General features: G+C 39.7%; 1 long non-coding RNA gene across 3 annotated transcripts in view; it reads left to right on the top strand.

The window, feature by feature from the left end:
- The first annotated feature begins 7,725 nt into the window (after positions 1-7,725).
- Positions 7,726-13,290, top strand: part of LOC144255908 (uncharacterized) — an 18,697-nt gene continuing 13,132 nt past the window's right edge. Inside the window, exons 1-4 of one of the 3 annotated variants that reach the window (XR_013343983.1) lie at positions 8,055-8,321; positions 8,657-8,760; positions 10,387-10,457; positions 10,981-11,059. This is a non-coding gene — a long non-coding RNA (uncharacterized LOC144255908). Of the gene's footprint in view, positions 7,791-8,054; positions 8,322-8,656; positions 8,761-10,386; positions 10,458-10,980; positions 11,060-13,290 lie in introns of those variants that run through there. The other 2 variants (XR_013343984.1, XR_013343986.1) reach the window with 2 other exon arrangements.

Below are 13,290 nucleotides of genomic sequence, written 5' to 3'. Positions count from 1 at the left end.
CCATCAGTCAGGGGCTGGAAATAGTGGTATTGATCTAGAAGCTATAATTTAATTTGAAGTCACAAGTGGGGAAGGATCTGGGTATAGATTTGTTGAGTTCCTACCAGACTTGGCACTGTCTATGACACCTAATAAACCTTGATATTTTACACAAGCCTGTTAGGTAGTAATAAATGAAGTCTATTTCATAGATGAACAAATGGAAGCTTAGTCAGTAGCCTAAGCATTATGCAACTGGTAAATTGCAGAATTGGGATAAGAACCCAGATTTTAAGGCCCACAACATTGTACTGCCCTGGAATAGAACACAGAATAAACATTTTGAACAAATCTTAACTTTTCCAGGGGGTGTAGTATAAACTCACAGAATTGTGCCTCTGGATAAAACACAAGGAAAGAATGCTTTCAGATGACCCTAGAAAAAGCATTGTGCAACTATGATATGCTGTAAAGGAGAAGGAAATCGAGGTATGGGAAAGACTTGAGTAATCTATAGGACAGGTGAAAGTGGAATTGTTCTTTGTCTCTCTTCATATCACCTAGTATCAGCCAGCAATGGTTCTCAATCCTGGCTGGACATCAGATTCACCATGGGAACTTAAAATGTCCTCATAGGAAGGCATCCAATGTGATTAGTCTGGGAGGACTGTGGAGGGGAACAAAACTCTACAGATTCTATTGTTCAACCAGAGTCGAGAGCCACAGATATAGGACAATTGAAAGGTACATATACCAGGCAGTTTCTTCAGTGGTTTTAAAATCTGGTTCCTGGACCAGATGCAAAGCATCACCTTGGAACATGCTAGAAGGTACATTCACAGACCCCACCTAGACTCCCTAAATCAGAAAGTCTGGGGAGGGAGCTCATTAATCATGTCTTAACCCCCTGCATGATGCTGCTGTGCAGCAGGGTGACAGAATCACTGTCTCTCTTGGGACAGACATCCACTACAGAGGAAAGACAAATAGTCAATAAACATATGAAAAGAGTCTGAACCTCACAGCCAATGAGATGCAAATGAAATAACCAAGAAATATACTTTTGATCTTTCATATTGGCAAAAATAACCCCAAAGATTAGTAATATCTAGTGTGACAGGAGGAAACCACTAGAACAACTTTCTAAAGGCAGGTCAGCAGTTGAATTAAAAATTAAAAATGCATATCACAAACAGTTGCCCTTTTGGCTTCTCTTGTATTGGTTCATAAAATGACTCATACAAATCATTCCATTATTTGCAAAGGGAGAAGAAAGAACCTAAGTATTCATCAATAAAGGAATGGCTAAGAACACTGACCACAGACTTACTGTGGAGTACTATACAACAGGTGAAAAAGATGAAGAAGGTTTATAAGACACATGTGAAACTATGCTCCAGACACTATGTAATGCAAAGGCAAAATATACATGGAAAATACAGTACCATTTAGAATAATAGCACATACTCAAATACTCTGTATTTTCTCTGTGTGTGTGTGATTATGAAAATGTATACAAAAATATAAGAATTATTATCTTTGTAGAGAGCAAGAGCAAGGGAGACAGATCTGGAACTGGTGTATGGGCAAAAAGAAACTTTAGCCACATCTGTAATTTTTAAATTTCTCTTAAGATTATGCATTCAAGCATTTCTTAAGCAATAAAACATTGTTTTTTGAGAGTGAAAAAAAATTTCTTTGGATGTAATATGCCAAAATAATGGTTTGTAATAATTTCTTGGTTGTGGATCTCTGAGATGAAAGTTTTCCCCAGTATGGCGGTACACAAATCTCAGCTACTCAGGAGTCCAGGGACTACAAGTTCAAGGCCAGCCTAGGCAATTTAGAGAGACCCTGTCTCAAAATAAAATTTAAAAAAAAAATTCTACAAAGGCATGAAAATTTTTGTTCAATTTTAGGGAATCTCTAGAAACCCTGAAAACCACTCATAGACCCTCTACAGCTTCTTGACCCCAGTTGGAGAGTTTCTGAGCTGTGTGATCTCTGAGCATTGTAAACAATTTTACTTTTCTCCCCGGGGCTCCATGACCCTTCTTCATCGTGGTGTCCCGAAGGAGTCATAATGTCTGACAGCTATTTTTATGAGCGTCAGCAGCTCTTCTCCCTCAGATTAAATTTCCCCAGAAGGTAGATTTTCGCTGACATCTTAATACTTGGAAAGGAGCAGATGATCCTTGAGGAGTGAGTGAATACAGCATATGGTTTGCTGAGCTGCAAACAGAAGCTGATCTGTGGAAAGGAAGCTTCAAGGGTTGCACATTTGCTTTTAGACATCATCAGGTTCTTTTTTTAAGTTCTGCAATGTCATCCCCCCTTCACTTGCACAGAGCACTGTTTGCAGTGTTTCCACTCAGCTATTAAGGCAGAGTCTTTATATATATATATATGAAATGAACAAGAAAAGAATGTCTTTCAACTCTAAAATTTAATTCAATATTTCTTCCACTATTCCAAAATGATTGCAGAAGAAGATTTTTATTTGCCCTCCTTTAATCTACTTTAAACTTTTTTAAATGGCAAAGCTAGTCCTCATAAAAATGAAGCTCCTTGGTAACCTCTTTTTTATTGTCCCAGAGCTACCAATAGATTCATGGTTCTTATGTGCTGAGTCTGATTAACTGGGTGTGCCTGCCTTTGCTATGAATGCCTTGCATACAGGATCCCCAAGGAAGCACTGCCACCCTCATGTCTCTGTGCCCACCCAGTCACCATTGCTTTTCATCCCTTAACAGGTTTGAGAGAGTCCTGGACAAGTTACCTATGACTAGATTTATTTCTCCTTTCTTTAACTTCCAATGCCTGCACTTACATTTAAACTAGGAAAAGAGAGGCTTAAATCGGATATATTGTTGTCTAAGAAATTTTTTATAGTCATTTGTTAAAAACATGATAGATTTTATTCAATAGGGATGCAACTGGATATTCTTGAGCCTTTCCACCTTTTGGAGAATAATTTCTGCCGCTGGCATTGGGACCTCTCCGTGGGCTGCATTAGCCTGTCTTGGGGCCTCACTTCCCACTGTTCACTCCTGAACTCTTGCTCCCAGACACACTGGTGTACTTTTGCCTATGAAAATCCTTTTCTGCCTCTGAATCTTTGCTCATGTCCATTTACCTGCTCTTATATGGCCCCAACTATGTTCATTTTTTTGATTCATTATAATCCAGACCCAAATCTAGATCTTTTCAGAGAGAATTCACTAATCAACCCTATCAGCGGCCCGCAATGCAATGGCTTTGAATGTTTGTAAAACCTTGTCTCTTCTACTCCTAAGGTCTTCTCTGCAGAAGGTTGCACTGGACCTGCCCTCCACAAACAGCACTTAGGACATTCCAGGCATTCTTTAAATTCTGAGAATATGAATAGCATTTTATTGCTATGTGTGTATATTCAAGTGTGTAAGATGGGAAAAAACAAGTAACAAATTCACACAATAATTTCAGAGAGTGAAGGAAACAAAGCAAGGTGATTGGTAAATGGCTGAGGAAGAGAGAGGTAACATTAGATAAGATGTGAGTGAAGCACTTTTTGATGAGAAAGCATTTGCGTTGAAATTTGTATGATAGAAGGTGCCGGTCATGCAAGCATCAGGGGAAAGAGCATTCCAGACAGAAGGAATAGCACGTGTAAAGGCCCTGAGGCAGGAAGGAGCTTGACATGTGGATGATCACAGGCTTCTTCCAGGCAAAAGTTTTTTTTTTGTTTTTGTTTTTTTTTTTTTTTAATGTCTGTATGTCCTCTATAGCATCTAGCACACAACAAGGCAATCAGCTGCTAAATTGTAAGTGCTACGACAGGTGATTCCATGCCTGCCTAGCTTTCTGTAACTGGCACAGTGATTAGTACATACTAGGTACTACTATTAATGAATGAGAAAATGAGTTTTCCTTGAGTGACCATATCTCTGGTCTGACAGCACTTTTGTAGCCAGAATGAACAGGGGAACTCCATCTCCTCAATGTGAGTCTAGCTCCTTTCAGATATCTGGCATCTATGATTTAATGCCATTCATTCAAGGGAGTAGGAACAGGGCACTTCCTTTCTGGAGAAACATTGTTCAGATAAGTGTAATATCATAGAGAAAATTGGGGGGACTTTTAGAAGCTGTTCAATAAACTGGGGGCAGTTCTTATCGGTGGCTCGGCAGGTGGGAAGCCAGCTGGAAGTCACCATATTTAAATTTTACCTAAGTAATTATGGGGGAATGCAGTGTGACCAGTCCCTGCTGTCCCCACTGTAGGAGTTCCAAAGCTGATACCTCTTTTAAGCTTTTGGAATGTAGATAAAGCATTCCATCATGTTAGCAGGGCACCATTTACCTCCCCTGCTGCTGGGTTTATTGTTATACTAATTCCAGGACTTCCTTCTGGCTCCTCTCTTACATTCTCTCATGGAGAAGCCTGTGTTACAGTCATTCAAAGTAATCCCTGCTGGGGTGCTGGGGTGGTGTCTTCAGTGTATGGAAGAGACTATCCATTCACAGAAAGCTAGCTTGCTTTCTTTCTTTCTTTCTTTCTTTCTTTCTTTCTTTCTTTCTTTCTTTCTTTCTTTCTTTCTTTCTTTCTGCAGTGCTGGGAATCAAACCCAGGGCCTCCCCTGTGCTAGGCCAATGTTCTGCCACTGAACTACATTCCTGGCCCCAAGATAGCTTTTTGAGTATATAAAGTTTAATAAAGTATATAACCAAGATTTGTCTTAAAATAACGTACCCCCATAAAACCTCACCCTCTCAAAACCACAAGAACAATAAGAGTTGAAAATATAGGCTTACTTTAATTTTCAGTGGAAATGTAAGAAGCATAAAACTATTTTATGTATCTTTGAAATGTTTACATGTCATTTGTCCCTTTGATGTTATGGAGGGGGATTGGTATAGAGTTCTATAAAATGGTAGAGATAACGACCACTTTGTTCAAAGGGAAAAACCAAGATTCAAGTGGATGAAGCAATTTCTCCCAATGTAACCACACACCGATTCACCCTACCAAGAGGTCCAATTGTTTGACCTCTGATACTTTTGGGTATTTTAAGAGTTGTATTTTTTGTTTTTACAAATTCTGTCAGTGCTCACCTATTTCCAATCCCACTCTGCTGCTATTGCCACTGCTCTGATACTCCAGACCTGAATACATTCTCAGAGAACATGTAGGTGCTAAAAACTTGTCATGTGACTCACGAGCCAGCTGAAATCCATAGCTACTTGTTTTTGCATAGGTGCATTTATTAGCTAAAGTTTGTTGTTTGTATCAATCATCTTGAAATATTTGTTCCAACAATGAGCTGGTATAATGGCTGGAGTGTCCACACTCCAGCCCCTTTTTTTGCCCCGTCACGATTAATTACTAAGACAGCAGTGCCTGGGAGCTTAGACGGACACATGTTACCACTGGACCTAATCATTTGATGCAAGTTTTTGTCAATGGAATTGGGGAAAAGATTGGACACTGAATTCCCCAAATATTGGCTTCATGAATCACCCTCAGAGCATTGCCCTGCCTCTAACATCAGAGGCTCTCTGACCTCTCAAAACCTATAGACCAGGGCTGGGGATGTGGCTCAAGTGGTAGCACGCTCGCCTAGCATGCGTGGGGCCCGGGTTCGATCCTCAGCACCACAACAAACAAAGATGTTGTGTCCACCGAAAACTAAAAAATAAATATTAAAAAAAAAAAAAACCATAGACCAGGTGGTTGATAGGACAGGAAATCAATGAACCTTGCTATAAACACATTCTGAATCTTCTCTGGTCACCATAGGAGCTGGTTTGGGATAAGTGGAAAGGCTCTTTTGACAGCATGGAGGTACATCCAGAAGAATTATCATTTGCCAAGTGATTAGAATAAACCTTGTTTCTAGTTGGTATCTGTTTATTTCCCTCTCTATCAAGTGGTCCCAGGAAGAAAAGAATAACTAGTCTTGAATTTTACGGAATCTTCCCATTAGACTTTTACGTATTATCAGATCTGGTTTTCAGAATATGCCTCCCATCCTAGAGCACTTTTCATAAAAAATATAATAATAATAATTCACAGTTAGGAAATTACAGCCTAAGGCTGAGGGTTTGCCCAGTGGCTGACACTCATTCTGACTTAGCTCTGACCTTTTCTTCCTTTGTGATTTGGGTGGTGTGACCTCCAGCCAAAAATTGTGAGCTGTAGAGTCTACAGTGTAAACTAAATCCCACTTCACCATCCATCTTCCAAGTCCTAGTTGTCTGTTTCAATTTAACCCCATTGTATGCATTTACTCATACAACAAATATTTGATCACTCAATAAGTGTCTACTACAATGGTGCTGATACTTACTATGAAGGTAGAACAGGGCAAAAGTAAACAATGGTTGCCTCCCCAGAGTCCAGTTGGAAAGAGAATTATGAACAAAATAATAAACAGCAATATGGAAGGGGCTAGATGTGAGACTCTCACCCAGTGTGGCAGGACCTTAGGAAAAGTAATTCTTACATAGCTAGGAAAGCCTTCTGTGAGGAGGGGACAGGATTGCAATTGATTTTTCAAAGAGGAATTTGTCCAGAAAAAAATTAAGGAGGAACATTTCCAGCAGGTGGAAGATAGGACCTGTACAGAGGCGGGTACAGAGGTCTCTGGAAAAGCTTAGGGTGTGTGGGGGGGGGGAAGCCAGTGGTTCAGGATGGCCATCGTATAGGAGAAGACAAGGAGAATAAGTGCAGAAGAATCTGGAAAAGGTGATAGAGGTGGAAGAAAAGGCCCTTCAAGGGCTGGGGATGTGGCTCAAGTGGTAGTGCGCTCGCCTGGCATGCGCGAAGCACTGGGTTCGATCCTTAGCACCACATAAAAATAAAAGATATTGTGTCCATCTAAAACTAAAAAATAAGTATTAAGAAAAAGGCTCTTCAATTAGTCCAGTTGTGAATGCTATAAATCAAATATAACCCCTTCTAAAACCCAAAGCACTACTGTTACCCTAATGCAGGTATTATACTGAGACCCAAAAGCAAGATGCCGAAGGAAAAATGTGGGCTTTGGTGTATGCCATACTGGAGTGTTTTTCTGAGCCCTCAAAAACTTAATGTATTATACTTGGGGTTGTAGCAAATTATTTACTCTCTCTAAACCTCAGGTTCATTATCTGTAAAACAGAGATAAAAATGGAACCTACTTTTTTTTTTTTTTTTGGTTCCAGGGATTATACCCAGGGGTGCTTAACCACTGAGCCACATCACCTCTCATTTTTATTTTTTTATTCTGATACAGGGTCTCGCTAAATTGCTGACACTGGCTTTGAATTCATAATCCTCCTGCCTCAGCCTCCCCTCAGTTGCTGGGATTATAGGCCTGCGCCACCATGCCCTGCTAGAACCTACTTTTTATGTAAGAATAATAACGTTTCCCTGGTCAGCACTGGTAGAGAAACCCGGGGTCAGGTAGAGCAGTTGAGGTTAGGTGACCCTATCACTTAGTTTCTGAGAACAGTCCTGGTGGGATTTGCAGCTTTGACCCCATCTCTCAGCCAAATTTGCAATGTCGGGAGGACAAGCCTGGCAAGCTCACTCTGTCCTCAGATTTCTTACCCCGTGGGGATCAAGGAGGAGGAGCCCAAGTTTTGGATTATGAAGACATTCTTGCATCTCTCTGTGTAAAATGATAATGCCAAAGATCTTGGCAGCAGGCAAGGGACTACGGACCCCATCCAAGGCTCCTTGTCCCCACATGATGACTAGGTGTCTGCTGATATTAGACCCTGGGGACTGTCTTAAAAGTCCTTGAATCTTTCTTGTGATTGCCTTTGCTTAACAGCTATGTTGTACAAGTGAGTATGGTATGATTTCTGCCTCCTGGGAGTTGACTTGAAAAAAAAAGTCTTAATACACTGTGCTTTTTTTTTTTTTTTTAAAGAACAATTTTAGGTTCACAGCAAAACTGAGTGGCAAGTACAGAGATAGCCCATTTCCCTCCTCACCCACTTATAGCCTCCCCCACCATCAACCTCCTGCATCAGAGTGGTATATTTGTCATCATCAACCCACACTGGCATATCCTATCACCCCAAGTCCATGCTTCACATTACTGTTCACACTTGGTTATATACATTTCTTGAGAGTTGTGATTTTTTACACCAGCAAATGTCCCCGGGGAAAGCACATCCACATGATTTGAGGCAAAACTAGCAATGCTAATCTATTTTCAAATGAATGTGTTCTTTGGAGAAGTGTGTTTGAGATTGGGTACACATATAAAAGAAAGAAGTTGAGTCATGGAGGGAGGAAAGAAAGAGAGAGAAAAGAAAGGACCATCCACTCACCCAGGCAACTCCCACCCCCAGTCTCTGAAGTCTTTGAAGGTGAAAGTTAGTGATAGTTTCTGCATAAAATGTCCAGATTCTTCTTCTGTTCCCTAAATCTGCTTCTACCACCTGTGTATCTGTCTCTGGGCCTTCCTTTTCCTGGAGAGATGGGATGCTACCTTTGAATCTTTTCCTTGTAGCTTTTCTCCTGCATGTCTTACAGGGATCCCCCCACGCAAACTGCAATAGAGGGAAAATAGAGGACTGGGGCTATTCTGGAGAAACTGTTTTTTTTTTTTTTTTTTTTTTTCTCTAGCAACTAAGATACATTATTTTAATTGCTGTTGTAAAGTTCTTGTAAGGAATTCTAAGTCACCCTCCTACTTTGACAGATGAAGCCTTCTGGGAAGTTGGCAGTCCTGAGGGCCCAGGGCAATGCTGAAATGCCCTTCCAAACAAGGACCCAAACAGCTGAAGGGCTCCAGTTACCCAAGAGGTGAGTGACATGGACACTTCTTTGGCCAGTTGGAGAAGGGGAAGGAGTGGGGTGAGGGAGGTGGAGAAGGGAAGGACAGAGGAGAAAGGACAGGATGGAGATGTGACAGGAGGGTTGAGGAGTGATGGGCCAGCAGCCTGGTGACAGGGAGTAGAACTGTCTCTGACCATACCCTGCTGTACTCTGGGGAGCCGGGGTGGCTCCCTACTTTGAGCCTCAGAGCGATATACCCACCAAAATTTGTCCACCTCTGATGAAAAGTGACTGTTGTCAATGAAGACAGCCACTTGTGTACTATAAGTAGAGTTTGTCCTACATTTTTGATTTGGGACTTAAGTATTATTAAGTTTATGAATTAAAAAAAAATTCATGCCCATTGTTTTTATTTTATCTTGTTTTTGCTCATCTGAAATTTGTGTATTTTTCTAAAATGACTATGGATTGACTTGGCAATAACAAAAATAAATAATTTTGATCACAAAAAAATTGAATCGGCTTAAAAAATTGCGAAAACAATTTTTAAAATATTTATAGAGTATATTATAGAAGACCGAATACCTAATTGTTAACCTTGGATAATTTAAAGGGTTGGGGATGGAATTAGAAAGACAGACAGACAGACGGAAGATTATCAACTTTTTAAACTATCTCTTTATTGCTTGACTTGTTAAAATGATTGTTTATTATTTTTGTCATTCTTAAAGTAAATTTAAGAAAGAATTAAAAAGTAAATCATCATCTTCTACCATTTGTTTTTTAAAAGCAAAGCTACTTCATTAAGTGAAACGCTTTTTTAAATTTATTTTTTAAATACACGACAACAGTGGAATGCATTACCATCCTTATTACACATACAGCACAATTTTTCGTATCTCTGTATAAAGTATGTTCACGCCAAATTATGCCATTATACATGTACTCTTTTTTTTGCATTACAACTCTTTTTTTTTTATATTTTTTTTAGTTGTATTTAGACACAATACCTTTATTTCATTTATTTATTTTTACTTGGTGCTGAGGATCGAACCCAGGGTCTCGCACGTATGAGGCAAGGGCTCTACCACTGAGCCACAACCCCAGCCCTATTACAACTCTTAATGAACATATATACCACAATTTTTCATATCTCTGTTTGTATATAAGGCATGTTGACACCAAATTCAAATAAGTGAAACACTTTTAACTCACTATTTTTTAACTGTATACATTTTTTAAGTTGAAGTTTATTTCTTCAGCAGATCTTCTCTGCCAATTTTATGTGTGTCACCTTATATGACAGAAGGTGATTTTGGGGTTTGTTCCCCAGAATGAAAAACATAGGCCTTTCTGTCACAAATGACTATTTCCACCCAATAAATTTATAAACACACATCTTATGTAGAACTTTAATAGCTTAAATAATTTGTTTGTCAACTATGAATTCTTAAGCTGACAGAAAAGTTTTGGAAAACAATTTTTTAAAATTTTGAGACAGAGTCTCATTAAGTTGCCTTGAACTTATGTGATCCTCCAGCCTCAGTTCCCAAGTCACTAGGATTATGAGCATGTGCTACCATGCCCAGTCTAGAGAATAATTTAATAAATATCCATTACCATCTAAGTTTAACAGTCATTTTGTTTTCATAGTTCCTTCAGCTGTTTAAAAATTATTGCAAATAATTGCCTTCATCCTAGTGGTAACCGTTATCCTGAAGTTGGTGAGTATCTTCCTGGTCCAGTGTTTTATAGTTTTCCAGTTAACTCTTATCTTTTTTGAGATACACATAGCTCTAATTCCTTTGTTTTCATTGCTGCATAGCATTCCATTATTTAAGACAATTCTAATTTTTCTCTATTGTGAAAGTTGTTGCTGCATTGAACATCCAAATTTATGTCTTTTTGTGCACTTGAATAAGAATCCATCCAAAGGATTTTCCTAGGAGTGGGATTACTGAGTCCACTGGAAAACCTCTTAAAAATAGAATGAAAGAGAAAGAGAGAAATGGACAAAGTCTTAGGTTTTGTCCCAGGACTCCAGGTCATCTCTCTTTACTGGATGATGGGTTCTCCAATTCCTTTCAACACTTTTTTTTTAAATCCCAAATTTGAAAAATTGGAAACCTCTTCACCAAAACCCTGATTATTAAGATTTGTTGGTCAAAAATCTAAAAACTGACTCATCCTGAAGCCGCACTGAAGGGGAGACTGGTGAATAAGTCATTTTTTCCCCTCTCCTTTCAGAATATCACACATCAACTTAGAACATATTAAACAAGATGGCAAGATTAATGAGCTTATTCAAAAAAGAAAATAAGTCTTGGTAAGTAGAATGATAAATTAAAAATCCTGAATCTTTATGAACCCAAAAGGCTCAAAGATGGCATCTAATCTAAGCTGCATCTCTGGGATATTACTTTATGAGCATGCTGTCATCATATTTTTTCTTCCTTCTAAATCAATTTCAGCATGTCTGCATCAGCAGACTTCAGATGATGTATAGGCAACTTTTAATCGTTTGTTGCTACAGGGTGACCTGTGGCCTTTCCAAAAGAGGTAAAATAAATCTTCCCATTGTTAACTCCTCCTACCTCATCATCAACCCATATTCATTTGAATGCCACCAAGGACTGACAGACTCCAGGAGGGTCAGTTGCTGCCCAGTACCTGTGGTCACCTATAGTTTCTTCAGCCCCTTCTGTGGGGAACTCCTGGTAAAAGTCTACAACCTGCCTAGACCTTCCAAGGCTTCCCAGTGCTCCCAATACTGCAATTCCCCCACCCTGTGTCCCAAAATGTTATTTATGTATGCATAAGCTGTGACATGCAACCAAATTAAGATGGCCTCCTGCTCAGTCCATTGCATTTTAATAGTTATTAATTTTACAGTGTGTTTTGCAGCTCTTACTGCCAGCGATATTGCTTAAATACTATTAAGTTAAAAAAAGCATTCTTTTAAAAAATTAGTATGTAGAGGTGCATATGGCTATGGTAAATACGACAATCAAAGACAATAACTGGATTCAGGAGAAATTGCCTAAAACAAATTGTGGTCTGCCTTAGAGTGCTATAAATCCCTGAATTTATGTGAGCGTTACACATAGGAAATGTCACTTGAGGCACATTCTTTCTGCTCTCAGTTCACCTACCTAGAAAGTCCAATGGTTAAACCAGATCAAGGATTTTCAGCCCTGTTTTCATTTTTGAATCACCAAGACAGGCGTAAAAAAATAATGATACCTGGGATCTTCTCTCAATTAATTCACTAAACTAATTCTGAAGTTATAAGATAATTGATCTTCTGATTTCATGAATAGACTATAAATACAGAGTAAATACAGATCCTGTAATGATGGAGGAGGCTCCTTGTTCTTTTTAGAAGCAACTGTAACAACTGTGATTTTCACCCACTTTCCAGTCCTGAGTCAACACAGGCCTGGAAGCTCCCTCCGCTCTGTTTGGGTTGTACCAGTTCCTACCACAGTGCTTGATATACAGTAGATGCTCAATGATTAATCAAGTTGTCAGAAATTGGGCCATAGTAGAACTCTTCAGGGTCCAAGAAGTAGAGCCAATCTATTCCAGAGTATTCTCTCCCTGGTAAATAAGACCTGAATATCATTTGGTGCATTACTCAGCTTTCTGTTACTGTAACGAATACCCAAGATAATCAACTTATTTAGGCTCACGGTTTTGGAGCTTTTAGTCTGTGGTAGGGAAGGTCCATTGCTTTAGGCCTCTGGCAGTGGGGAGGGGGCAGCATGTCATGGTGGGAGTGTATGGCAAAGCAAAACTGCTCACCTCCTGGCCAAGATGGGAAAGAGAGTAGAAGAAGAAGGTATAGGAGTCCCACTGCCCCCTTCAAGGTCATACCCCCAGTATGGAAGACCTCCCCCTAGGCCTCACATAAAGCTTCCACTGCCTCTTAACAGCAGCACAGGCTGGAGAAGAGCCTTGGGCGGTCATTTCACATCCAAACCTAGCACTCTTTGAGCATAGGACAAATGTTGGATGTTCTTATGTTCTATTTCCATCCAACTCTGAAGGCTTGACTTCCTTTAAGACCATTTTTATGTAAAGGGTCAGGGTCATTCATCCAGAATACCTGTTAGGCCTCCTGGCAACACACTGATAGATTTTCATTTTCCAACATTCCCTTTCCAAATATTCATGCGACCACCACCCTGTCGTTTTTTCTCCTGGTTGCCACAACAAACGGTTTCCTAAGTGTTAGATTGTTTTGCTGCTTGCTAATGACATACCAGGGAGAAGCACATTAATCTCCTCAGTAAGGTCACTCCAAATCACTCTGCAAGATGGGTTACTTCTGGAAAGCTGTCCCCTAGACAGCTAATCCCATCTTTCTTACAGGCTTGACTTACGGAGATGGCATCTGCTGACCTTATGTTTTTGAGAGCCATCTTATTTTGAGGACTGCTGTGTTCTGCTCACCATCTACAATTACTGTGACTAAAAATACTTTGGAGGGTAGAGAGTCTTCAAGGGGACTTTGAGACCTGGACTGTGTTCCTCCTATTTTGATGTCATATTTCA

Source organism: Urocitellus parryii, chromosome 7 (assembly GCF_045843805.1).
Source record: "Urocitellus parryii isolate mUroPar1 chromosome 7, mUroPar1.hap1, whole genome shotgun sequence".
NCBI lineage: Eukaryota > Metazoa > Chordata > Mammalia > Rodentia > Sciuridae > Urocitellus > Urocitellus parryii.
Note: the sequence above shows the minus strand (reverse complement) of the source record. Positions and strands in the feature narration are given on the sequence as shown.